Below are 11,520 nucleotides of genomic sequence, written 5' to 3' on the forward strand. Positions count from 1 at the left end.
TCCTTATGGTGGACACACAAGTACATCCAAGACCTGCTCTAAAATCCTACAAGCCGGCTTTTATTGGCCAACTATATGGAAGGACGTACATGCGGCTATTAAGGAATGTGACAGATGTCAACGCACGGGAAACATATCTAGACGTGACGAGATGCCACAAAAAGGTATTTTGGAAGTAGAGATCTTCGACGTGTGGGGATAGACTTCATGGGACCTTTTCCATCCTCTTTCGGTAACAAATACATACTCGTGGCAGTTGACTACGTATCAAAATGGATCGAAGCTATAGCTTCTCCAACAAATGACACCCGAGTAGTAACTAGACTCTTTAAGAATATAATAATTCCGAGATTTGGCATCCCAAGAATAGTAGTCAGTGATGGTGGATCGCACTTTATATCCAAGGTACTCGAAAAATTATTATTTAAATATGGCGTGAGACATAGGATAGCGACACCTTACCACCCTCAGACCAGTGGACAAGTGGAAGTATCTAACAGAGAAATCAAGCAAATACTAGAAAAAACAGTCGCCACTTCGAGGAAAGATTGGTCATTGAAATTACCAGAAGCTTTGTGGGCATACCGAACTGCTTATAAAACCCCCATAGGGACGACCCCATTTAAGCTCATATATGGAAAATCCTGCCACCTCCGGTTAGAATTAGAACATAAAGCCTATTGGGCTATTAGAAATCTGAATCTAAACTATAAAGCCGCCGGTGAAAAGAGAATCCTTGACATAAACGAATTAGAGGAACTCAGAAGAGACGCCTATGAAAATGCCAGAATCTACAAAGAAAGAACAAAACAATGGCATGACAAGCGTATATCAAGGAAAATCTTCAAGCAAGGCGACGCAGTCCTTTTATTTAACTCTAGACTAAAGTTATTCCCGGGAAAACTACGATCCAGATGGTCAGGACCTTTTCATATCACTAACATCTTTCCCAGTGGAGCAATAGAAATTAAAGGCAAATCCACAGAACCGTTCACCGTAAACGGGCAACGTCTAAAACACTATCACTATGCGGAAACCAATGGAGATTCGCAAATCCTACACTTAGACGAAACGCCTCCAGGATTAATAGATTATATTTAACAGTTTCTTTGTCGAGCTTGCGACATTTAAACAAAGCGCTTAGTGGGAGACAACCCACAATTATTTTATTATTTCCTTATATTATTATTATTATCTTCCTATTTCTTCCTTAATTATTCTTTTAATTTCTGTTTAGTATTCATTCCTAATTCATTTTAATTTAATAATAACTTTTCTTTCTTCTTTCGGCATTTGGCCAAATCCTGACTAAAACTCATGTTTTCTTTTCTCTAGCTAACACTAACCAGATGGGACATATTGATCGTATGGGTATCAAATTCAGAGGAATGGCTCAGAAACAAAAGTTTGAAGAACTAGCCACTAGAGAGATGCTACCTAGTTTATATGCTGATGATTGGGCTATGACTGCCCTTGGACTGAGACAAAGTGTCCTGTATTTGCTGAATCAGATAGGATGGGAGACATCCCCTATCCTAAGACATTTCACCACCTACCGGAGACTCACACTAGAATTCCTTAGCTCATTAATCTATCTACCCAGCCATGGAAAAGGAATTAGCAGAGGTTTTATCCAGTTCAGAATGTTCAACATGGAGTACCAATTTAATATTAGAGACTTTACCAACCTTTTGGGTTTTCCTACCTCATTTGACACATTCACAGTAAGCCAGGAAGAACTTTTTGAATATAGAGAACTTGAACACTTTTGGGGTAAGTTGACTGGAAATGACGAGCCCGAGGAACATGAGTTTCTCTCCGGAAACATACACAACCCGGCCTTTCGCTATTTCCATAAGATCCTGACCCACACTTTATTTGGGAAGAAGCCAAATAGTACTTCAGTTTCACGTGATGAACTCTTCATCATATTTTGTGCTTCCCAGAACCGTCCAGTAAACGGTGCCACTTTTATGTTAGCCAATTTGGACCACCTTATCCAGGATGAGCGAGCACCAATCCGAATAGGCGGTTTGATAACTATGATAGGTAATGCTATTGGATTACGTCAGCCTATGCTTGACCTAAGCCCTTTTTGTGGCATTACTACTATGAGTATACCCTTCCTCTTCAACACTATGTTTATAGCAAACCTAGGGTCTGACGAGTTTGAGCTTATTATTGATAACCAAGTTCTTTGCCTTTTCACCATGCCCGATCCTAGGACTAGTGTTCATAACCGCAGTAACTGGCTCTACAACCTGAACGAAACCCCCTCTCCGGCTAGATCCACTGAATCCATCCAGGACTATGAGATTTGTGATGACTATGAGACTTATGATGACCAAATCCCTCATGCTGAATCTGACCCTCAGACACCATCTGGCTATTATGATATTGACCCTCCTCCTCAGCCTGTTCAGACCAAAGAATCAGCAGTATCCGACCTCCGGCATCATATGCCCGGAACTGATTATAACACCGCCATTGAAGCTTTGATGTCAGAACAAGGCGCCCTCAGAGAAGAATTTACTGACATGAGACACGAAGTTCTAGGGTACATGAGCAGTATGACAGATCAGTTTCACGAGTTGCTACATCGTGTTAACTCTTTTGCTCCTCCGGCCAGAGATCGTGCAGATGGATAGTATTTATTTGTTTTTCTTAGTTATTTAGTTTTAAGCTAGATTATTCATTAATGTTATTTGAATTCATGTTCGCATTTGTTTCCTTTTCGCATTTCTTTTGTTCTTCTTTCCAATATTACATTATGATCATTTTATTGAAGCTATTTATTTAATTTTATTATGCAATAGCTATTATGTTCTCTACTGTTGCTACCTATGACTTATTATTATACAAAGTAAAATAAGCATGCAGGAGAAATTAAATTGCAGAATAAATCATTCAGTAGAAAACAAACAAAAAAATAACAATATATAATAACTTACCTGAAGGACGCTAGCTGAACATTGGCCAAACAGACAGTGTGACGAGCGTCACACATTCTGTCACGGACGTCACACTAAGAACCTGTTACGCCCGTCATGCACCTGTAACGAGCGTAACGCCCTTCAGACTAGGTGAACGTTAAGGAGCCGTTGGAGACGAACGTTACACCCCTTCAACTTTTTATCTTCCCCATTTATTCACATTTACCCACATTCATTCACTTTTCAACCACCTCCTTTCCAACTTCCAAATTCTTTTCCTATAAATACCCATCAAACCTTCCTTCATTCACCACAAACCATTCTCTCCTATCAAATACATTTCTTTTCTTTCCAAATCACTCATTCAAAATTCGTTCATCACAATGGCAGGAAATCAGAATTTCGGAAATATCATCTTCCGATCCGAAGATGAAAATTATCAAAAGGAGCAATTCGAGCGTTTCCAACAGCGAGGCGTCGTTTCCACCAGGTATCCCGATTTAACTTGTTTACAACAATTAGGATTACTCCAAGGTATCGAATGGATGCTCCGCCTAGCCAACTTAACCTTCCTTTGCACTCATAATCAACCCACTTACCCATCCCTAACCTTAGAATTCTTAAGTTCATACGACTACACCACTCCCGCCGGTGAAGACGAATTTTTAACCGGTACCGCAACCTTCCGTATGTTTAACACCGAGTACTCCTTAACCCAAAACCAATTGAGTACCATGCTACAATTTCCCATAGAAGGTCTGGTACACCCCAGAATCCCTCCAAACTCAAACTGGAACACAATTGACGTTTTCGACCTTTTCAAGAAAATTTCCGGTATAGATACCTACAACTGGGAAGAGCTCCTTCTTTCCCATATACATAACCCCACTATCCGGTACTTTATCCGCATCTTGCAAAACACAGTTTTTGGAAGACCAAACAACAGCAAGGTCAACTCAAAGGAGCTATTCTTCCTCCAATGCGTCTTCGAACCGGATACTCAGGTAAACGCCGCCTCCTTTCTATTTCATCATATCCGCACCTTATGTGCTAGAGGCCGGCAACCTTTTATAATTGGAGGATTAATCACCACCATAGCACTTGGCCTAAACCTAGGGGATAAACTCCAAACTTTAGAATCTCTACCTCCCCTATCTATGGATATCAGCTACTGTCGATCCAGCCGCCTGATTAAGAACAGAGTAGGCGGAGGATATTATCTTATGGTGAACAACCAGGCAGTCCCAAGCGTTATTCTACCAAATATCGCCCTAACTGATGTCACAAACCCCGACCGCCACCTCTATGATCTAAACGCTCCCGAAGCCACCGAGCCTTCACAAACAAACCCGCACACAGACGAGTTTGAAGCAATGGAGCAAGGTGATCATCCTCCTACACAACAGTCAGTCCCGCTCAACCCTTCCGGTAATGCAACTGGCCCATCCTCCCAACGTCGTCGACGACGAAGGCCTGCAACCAACGACGACATCATGGATGCTATTGATGGTATGCAGGCACAGAATGTCGAGATGATGCAAATGATGCGTCAAATGCAACAACAGCAGGATGCTAGGAATGCCATAACCGACCAGCGGTTTACTGAGTTGTTCAGCAGGTTCGACAACTTAGACTTACGTCAGAGATCACCAGGTCCAAGAACCAGAGGCGGAAGGCAGCCTTAGTTGTAGTTTCTTTTTTTTTCCTTTCCATATTGTATTTCATTTCCTTAAAACATTGGGGACAATGTTTAGTTTAAGTATGGGGGGGGGGGGGGGGGGGGGGGGGGGGGGGGAAACCATGTTCTTTCTATTTCCATTTCTTCAAGTATGTACCTTTCCTTTCATTGCTATTTTAATCATTATTATTTGTTTTAAAAAAAAAAAAACTATTATTTTAAGTTAAGTCCCGAGTGTGAACAAATTTCCATTATTTATTCCCTCAAACTTTCATGAGCCACAACAACAAAAATTCAACACCCAATAAGTATAAAGGTTGCTCATGTTATTGATCTTGAGTCGAATCAAGACAAAGACTACTACCGCCAAACACTCTAAACGAACCCAACACGTTAGATCAGGATAAGTACCTATTATACCAATTCCTTGAACTTTTAGTTTTATAGTAACCCCAAGTAGTTTATACGAGAAGTCAGCACCATCTTAATAGCAAACTACGTGGAGAGCCGATGAATATAAGTGGATGATTCCCAAAGTAACATAAAAAAAAATATATATATATCAGGAAATGCACTAATTAAGTTAGGTGATCCTTACCAGATCATTTAATCTAAAGGTTGCAGATCATACAAAAACACAATATGAAAGATCCATTATGAGTTGGTTCAGTAGGTATCTGGTACTGAACTTGGTAGGGCGAACTACGGTTCGATCCCCCGCAATTTGCAATGGGCTGAATAACGAAGTTATCCGACTTATGTACCAGAACTTCTAGCTAAAAGGGGGATCATAATCACTAACCGGTTACTCCACTATGTGCGCGAAAAGATAAAGGGCTTAATGTGATTTCGCTAGAATGAAAACGGGTGAAATAAGAGTAAAGGAACCAGGATAGCTATCATAGTGTACTTGAACTGATTTGCATAAGGCAGGGTTATCCAGGTTGTGACGGTGGTTGTTGATGTCAAGATTAAACTCAAGCTGCTTCTAAACAAAATCCACTTGCAACCTATTACGAATTGATGTGTGTTTTGAAATTTCATCTGGCTAAATTTTTAAAACGAGTTCTATACTGAATTTTGCTTGAGGACAAGCAAAGATCTAAGTATGGGGGAGTTTGATAACACGAAATTATATCATATTTTAGGACTTAATTCAATTAAATTTTATTATTATTTATTTCAGTTCACTTCATTTTATAAGATATTACGCGGTATTTTCTTCCTATTTGTCTCAGGTGGCTTATTTTGAAGCACAAGTAAAAATGGAAGAAAAGGAGGTGCAAAAAGGAAAGAAAATGAACCAAATGTCAAAGCCCAACCCAAAACACAAAACGCAGGTGCCGTGCATGTGACGGACGTCACAGAGGGCGTGACGAGCGTCACGCCTTGCACACTCCTGTGACGGACGTCACACATGGTGTGACGAACGTCACACGATTCCCCTACATTTTTGGCGCAAGGAACGCCTCAGAGACGTTGAGGAGACGTTGAGGAGTGTTGAGCCCTATATCCACGCCATGCATTTATGCACGTTGAAGACTTTTTGGCAGCGGAAGCGGTTACTCAAACATATATAAATAGCCACTTGCAAAACCAAAAAGGGTTCCGAAGCTTTTCCACATTTTTTCCTTTGTCGTTTTCACTTTTGCATATTTTCTTTTCCAGCAACTTAACATTATTGTTTCTTTATTATTTTTACGAGTTCTACACTATCTCCCTTGCAATTTCTATTTTCCTTTTCCTTTTTAGCATTTAGTTAATTCTTTTCGTACAATAGTTTCTACACCGGAAACTATTGTGCACCTTTTTACCGGATCTAACCTTACGTTAGAATCTAGTTTATTTCCTTCGTTTTAATTTGTTGTTTAATTGAAGAATCCAAGAACAAATCCTACCGGCTTGTGGTGGAGTGTTCAAGACTATTGTTTACCTCATTCAGGTTCTTTAATTATTATTTAATGCTTTGTTTTATTATTATTTATATTATCTGCCTGGGATGAGTCTGTTTATGCATGATAAGTATTTTAGTTTGTTTAGCATGTCTGGCTAATTCGCTTAGATATAGGTATGTAAAGTAAGCGGAATAAGGAATCAAAACTCAGTCGGTTAAATTAAGTTTAGAATTAAAATCACTCTTTTTACGGTCTCAATTTACAGGTTTAATAACAAAGGTTTTACGAAAGTAAAAGACATAAAGAAGTTAAAATCAATAGAGCGAGAGTTTGAGGTTTTAACTGGACAGTGTAAATTAGACATTAATTCTAGATCAGGGCGAGAGCAAGTTTTAGAGTTAATTAAATTCCGATCTTTTCCAAAAAGTATTTTTAAAGATTGAATGTGAGGACGAAAGTTAAGCATTCGAATTTAATTATATAACCTAAGTCAACAGAGCGAGAGTTTGAGATAAGGGTGTTTAAACGGTCAGTGTTTTCTTGAAAAGAGTTTCTATGGACTGTATTGCTTTCAAAAAATGGTTTTTGACTTAATTATAAGTGACAGCTACATTAACATAAAATCATGGTTTATTCAACAGAGCGAGAGTTTGAGATAAAACTTTTAATCAATAAAGTCAACTGAAAAGATTTATTTTAAAACCAAGAGACCGACGAAGGATTGATTCCCTAATTACGACGAACTACATACCGATATCTGCTTTATTAATATTTAATCTAGATCTTAGTTTAGTTTTTAGCTTTCCCCCAAACAATCAAACATTGTTCACCTTAGCTTTACGAAGTAACCTTAGATAACGATATATCGATTCATAAGTCCCTGTGGGATCGATATCTTTTAAAACTACGCGATAGAACTGTGCACTTGCAGTTTGTACCCCAAATTCGACTCATAAAGTCGCGATCAGAGGGTGATGTAGTTGATCTTGTTGTTGGATGATTATACAATTTCTCCCATAGTTTAAATGTTGAATGTTCCTAGGAGTTTAGTTATCATTGCTCTACAGGGAAGTCCTACTGACTGGTTTTCTTGTAAATCACGTGGATAAGTATTCCTTCCATCCAATGTGTTGGAATCTTTTGGATTAAAAGTGTCGCTACGCGTAAAATACAGAGTCTCCATCAGATTTTATTTATCAAGAGGAAAGAGAAAATATCGAGAAAACCCCAAAAGAGTGGTCATTGCAACCATGAATAGATTCGGAAGTAGGTTATGCAATGAAAAGGTATTAACACCTCTCACATCCATCGTACTCGATAGGAACCATCTAGGATGTTTATGCTTGATTGGGTGTCGTTATCTTAATGTTTACTTGCTAAAGGTTTAATAAGTGACAATGAAATTTTTATTAGTGTGCTTGCCAATGATTTGGGTCCTCGTGCCTACGTATGCTCACTTGTTAAAGTGAGAAATCAGAGCCCCGTAGTTCGTGGTAAAAATGCTTGTTTGTTTTGTTGATTTTATACCTTGAATAAGGATTTTCTAAGTGATGCCCTAAGGCGCAAACAAAAGGTTTGATGAGTTGATATTGATTTTAAATTTTGAAAAGAGATTTGTTTTTGACTTCGGATTGCACTAAGGACTATGGGCAAAGGTGAATATTTCGAACTACCAAGTCAAGTGTCTTGTATCCAAAATACTCAAAATAAGGGTAGGAAATCTCCATTCTCATCCTTTCTCCACCACTTAAGGCTCGTGGCATACACCCTAATCGCAATTTGTATTTTGAATTTGATTTGAGAAAATGCTGCTTGACATTGGATCAATGGTTTATTTGCTTATTAAGAAATGGTGACGATCCTAACTCCTAAGGTTGGCTAACAAGCAACAACAAGACAAAGGAAAAGAGTAAAAAGTACACCAAGGTGGGGAGAGGGATACATGGAAAATACAAAGGATTAATGCAAGAAATAAAAGGGTTCCGTTGTAAGGTAGCCCAAGAGAAAGCCTTGTGTCTGCATTGTGTCCTAAGCTAACAAGTGAATAATAGAATTATAAAGCATGTCTCCCTAAGGTATTGCCATGAATGTTCTCTTGTAACGAAAGATTACAAGTCCATAAGGCTCCCAAGTTACATAGGTCAATCACATTGGTCCACGGTCCAAGCAAGGGTCCTAAAAGAGTCCTCTAAGTCTCCAAGCTTAGGTCATACACAAAGTCCATATGGTCCATAATACTTCATGTCTGTCGCATCCTGCGAAAAATCAACCGGCGAGCCTAAAAATAAAAACACACAGAGCCGCCACTAAACGTTATTTATCCCAAGATAGGGAAAGGAAACGCTCAGAGAAACCTGGAAAGACATGGTCTCGCGACCAGAGAGAAAAGGTTCGGGAGTCGGTTACGCGAGGGGAAGGTATTAGCACCCCTCACGTCCTAGGTACTCCTAGGGATCCACGTCCTAGAATAAAGAAAAGGTTGCTAAACATCACACACACACACAGGGAACGCAGGTGGGGTTAAGAGGAACGAGCTCGATAAGGTATCGCACCTTATGCCTACATATCTTGTCTGGAACAAGAATCAGAGCCACTGTAGTTCGGCTTACGCACGCCAAACAACACAACACAATCAAACAGATGGCAAACATGGAGCCCGACAACCACTGGATGGAATTACGTCGGCATCCGAACCAAAACACACTCAAAAGGGCAAACGTGGAGCCCGGCAGCCAATCACTGGGCTTACGTCGGCATCCGAACCCGAACACACAGTCAGATAACAAACAAACGCACGCAAAAAGAAAAAGGTTGCCCGGAGTGGTCTCGCACGACCACCTGCCTACATACCTCGTCTGGAACGAGGATCAGGGCGATGTAGTTCCCCTGAAAGGGACTAAATTGCTAACCAGAAACCGGGGAAAGATACACAACTAGGGAGCTGAGACTCGAGCCTAATGTTGTCATGCATCGTTAACCCTAAGTTCGGTTTTCTATCCTACTTGCATAAGCAAACTAACCTAACCAGGAAAGAAGCTAGCACACAAGCATACAATCATATATCATCAAATGAGAACAGGTATCTCAAACAAGCATGTCAATCAAATATCCACATAACACGCACTATAGCCAAACAAGGGGCTCAATCAATCAGGTTTGATTGCCTAAGCAATCGTCTGTACAGGCTGTGTTTGCTCTTAACCTTGCCATTACGAGGCTAAGGTGAAGCAGATGATGGGATGAAGTGAGGATCAGACCTCACAGCTCTTATCCCTAACCAGGGAGAGCTGACAAATGAGCATGGGTCCAGAATAGGGGAACCCTTTTATACTCGATGACTCTGACACAACAGATCTTGGGCTTTTGATCTCAATGCTACAACCATGTAATGGGAGCAAGGAGAAGACTCAACTGAATAGTGGGGGACAGGTTGCTTGTCCCTACCTTCCACCAATTGCCTTACTTGAAGGGCTTTTCCTGCTTGGCTTAAAAATAAACATACACAAGCATTGCCTCTTAAGGAGGACTTCAGACAATTTGCCCGGCCCGGTAACAGCCGGGTCTCCAGACTACATGAAGTTAGAAAGTTATACCTCTATGCAAGTTGCTTAAGCAAAGCAAAGCAATAGTTCACAAGGAACTGAGCAACTAAAGTACCTGGAAACAATCAAACTCAGTCAGTACTCAATCAGACAAACCATAAACAACAAGTGTATAATCAATCAGTTTAAACAAACTATGCACAACACAAGGCAAGCTCAAGGCTCAAGCCCCAAGCTCCACAACCTACAAAACAATGTTATATTAGTATACAAACATCAACAACATCAATCAAAATTGATTTGGACCATTATCCATGTGCCTTGCTTTTTGATCCTGAAAAATCAAGCAAATATTAGCAACTAGACCACTAGGCCAAGCCTAGGGTCCAAAGGCAATAAAAATCCCTAAACAGCAAGGTATCCTCAAACCAAAGTCAAATTCAAGTCAAACAAGAGCAAACATCATTGGTCTCATGTTTATATCATCCATCATGCTCATATTATGCTCAAAACAATTCACATTAAGTCAAATGGAGCATCAAACATACAAACAGAAGTACTGCATTCAAATCCATACCAAGACACATCCAAAAATTCTCAAATAAATTACACCTAAACAGGGCCTAACCAAGGTCTACCATGTCAAATTTGAGCTTAATTGGGCAAATGGAACCATGTCAATGAAAATCAACAAAAACAGACACAATTACATGCTTCAATTCACACCATCAATGCATACATCCACATCAAAAATTCATATCTCATTGAAAACAAAAAAGAAATGGATGAGACCAAAACAGGGAGGTCCTATCATGTGTCTATTACAAGCATGTCAAATTTCATGATTATCCAGTACCACATGAGCATTTCCCAATCATTCTACCAACCTATGTCACATGAGCTTGCATAAATGATCACCAGAGATGAAAAATAGCAATCAATTTGAAAATGCCACATAAAATTCCACAAAAATTCACATAGCATCTTGACATGTTAATCAACCATCATGCAAAATTTCACATTAATCCAACAAGTATAGGTCACTCAAAAAAATCCAGCAAGTTGACATAATGAGGTGTGACACAAATTGTCACACCTAAGTTCCAGAATTTGCTGCTCATTGACCAGGTATCAAAAATTCATGAAATTTATATGGAAATAAACATCATCCAGTCAAGAATCATCACAAAAATTTTCAAGAATTTATTTAACACTATGAGCATTTCATGAACCAAATGGTAAAATGTATCAATTATGAACATGTGTGAACAAACCCTAAGAAAAATGATTTTTCTACCGAGCACAACTTTGACCAATAGGTCAAAAAAATCCTACACAAGTCAACAAAGTCATAGAAAAAATCCTCACAATTTTCTGAATTTTTTACTATTTTTATGAATTTTTTAAGGTCATGGTAATTTTTTAAGAATTAAATGAATTAATTAAAAATCACAGTGGCAGTATTGTAAATA

This window comes from Lathyrus oleraceus, chromosome 6, assembly GCF_024323335.1.
Source record: "Lathyrus oleraceus cultivar Zhongwan6 chromosome 6, CAAS_Psat_ZW6_1.0, whole genome shotgun sequence".
In the NCBI taxonomy this organism is placed as follows: Eukaryota; Viridiplantae; Streptophyta; class Magnoliopsida; order Fabales; family Fabaceae; genus Lathyrus; species Lathyrus oleraceus.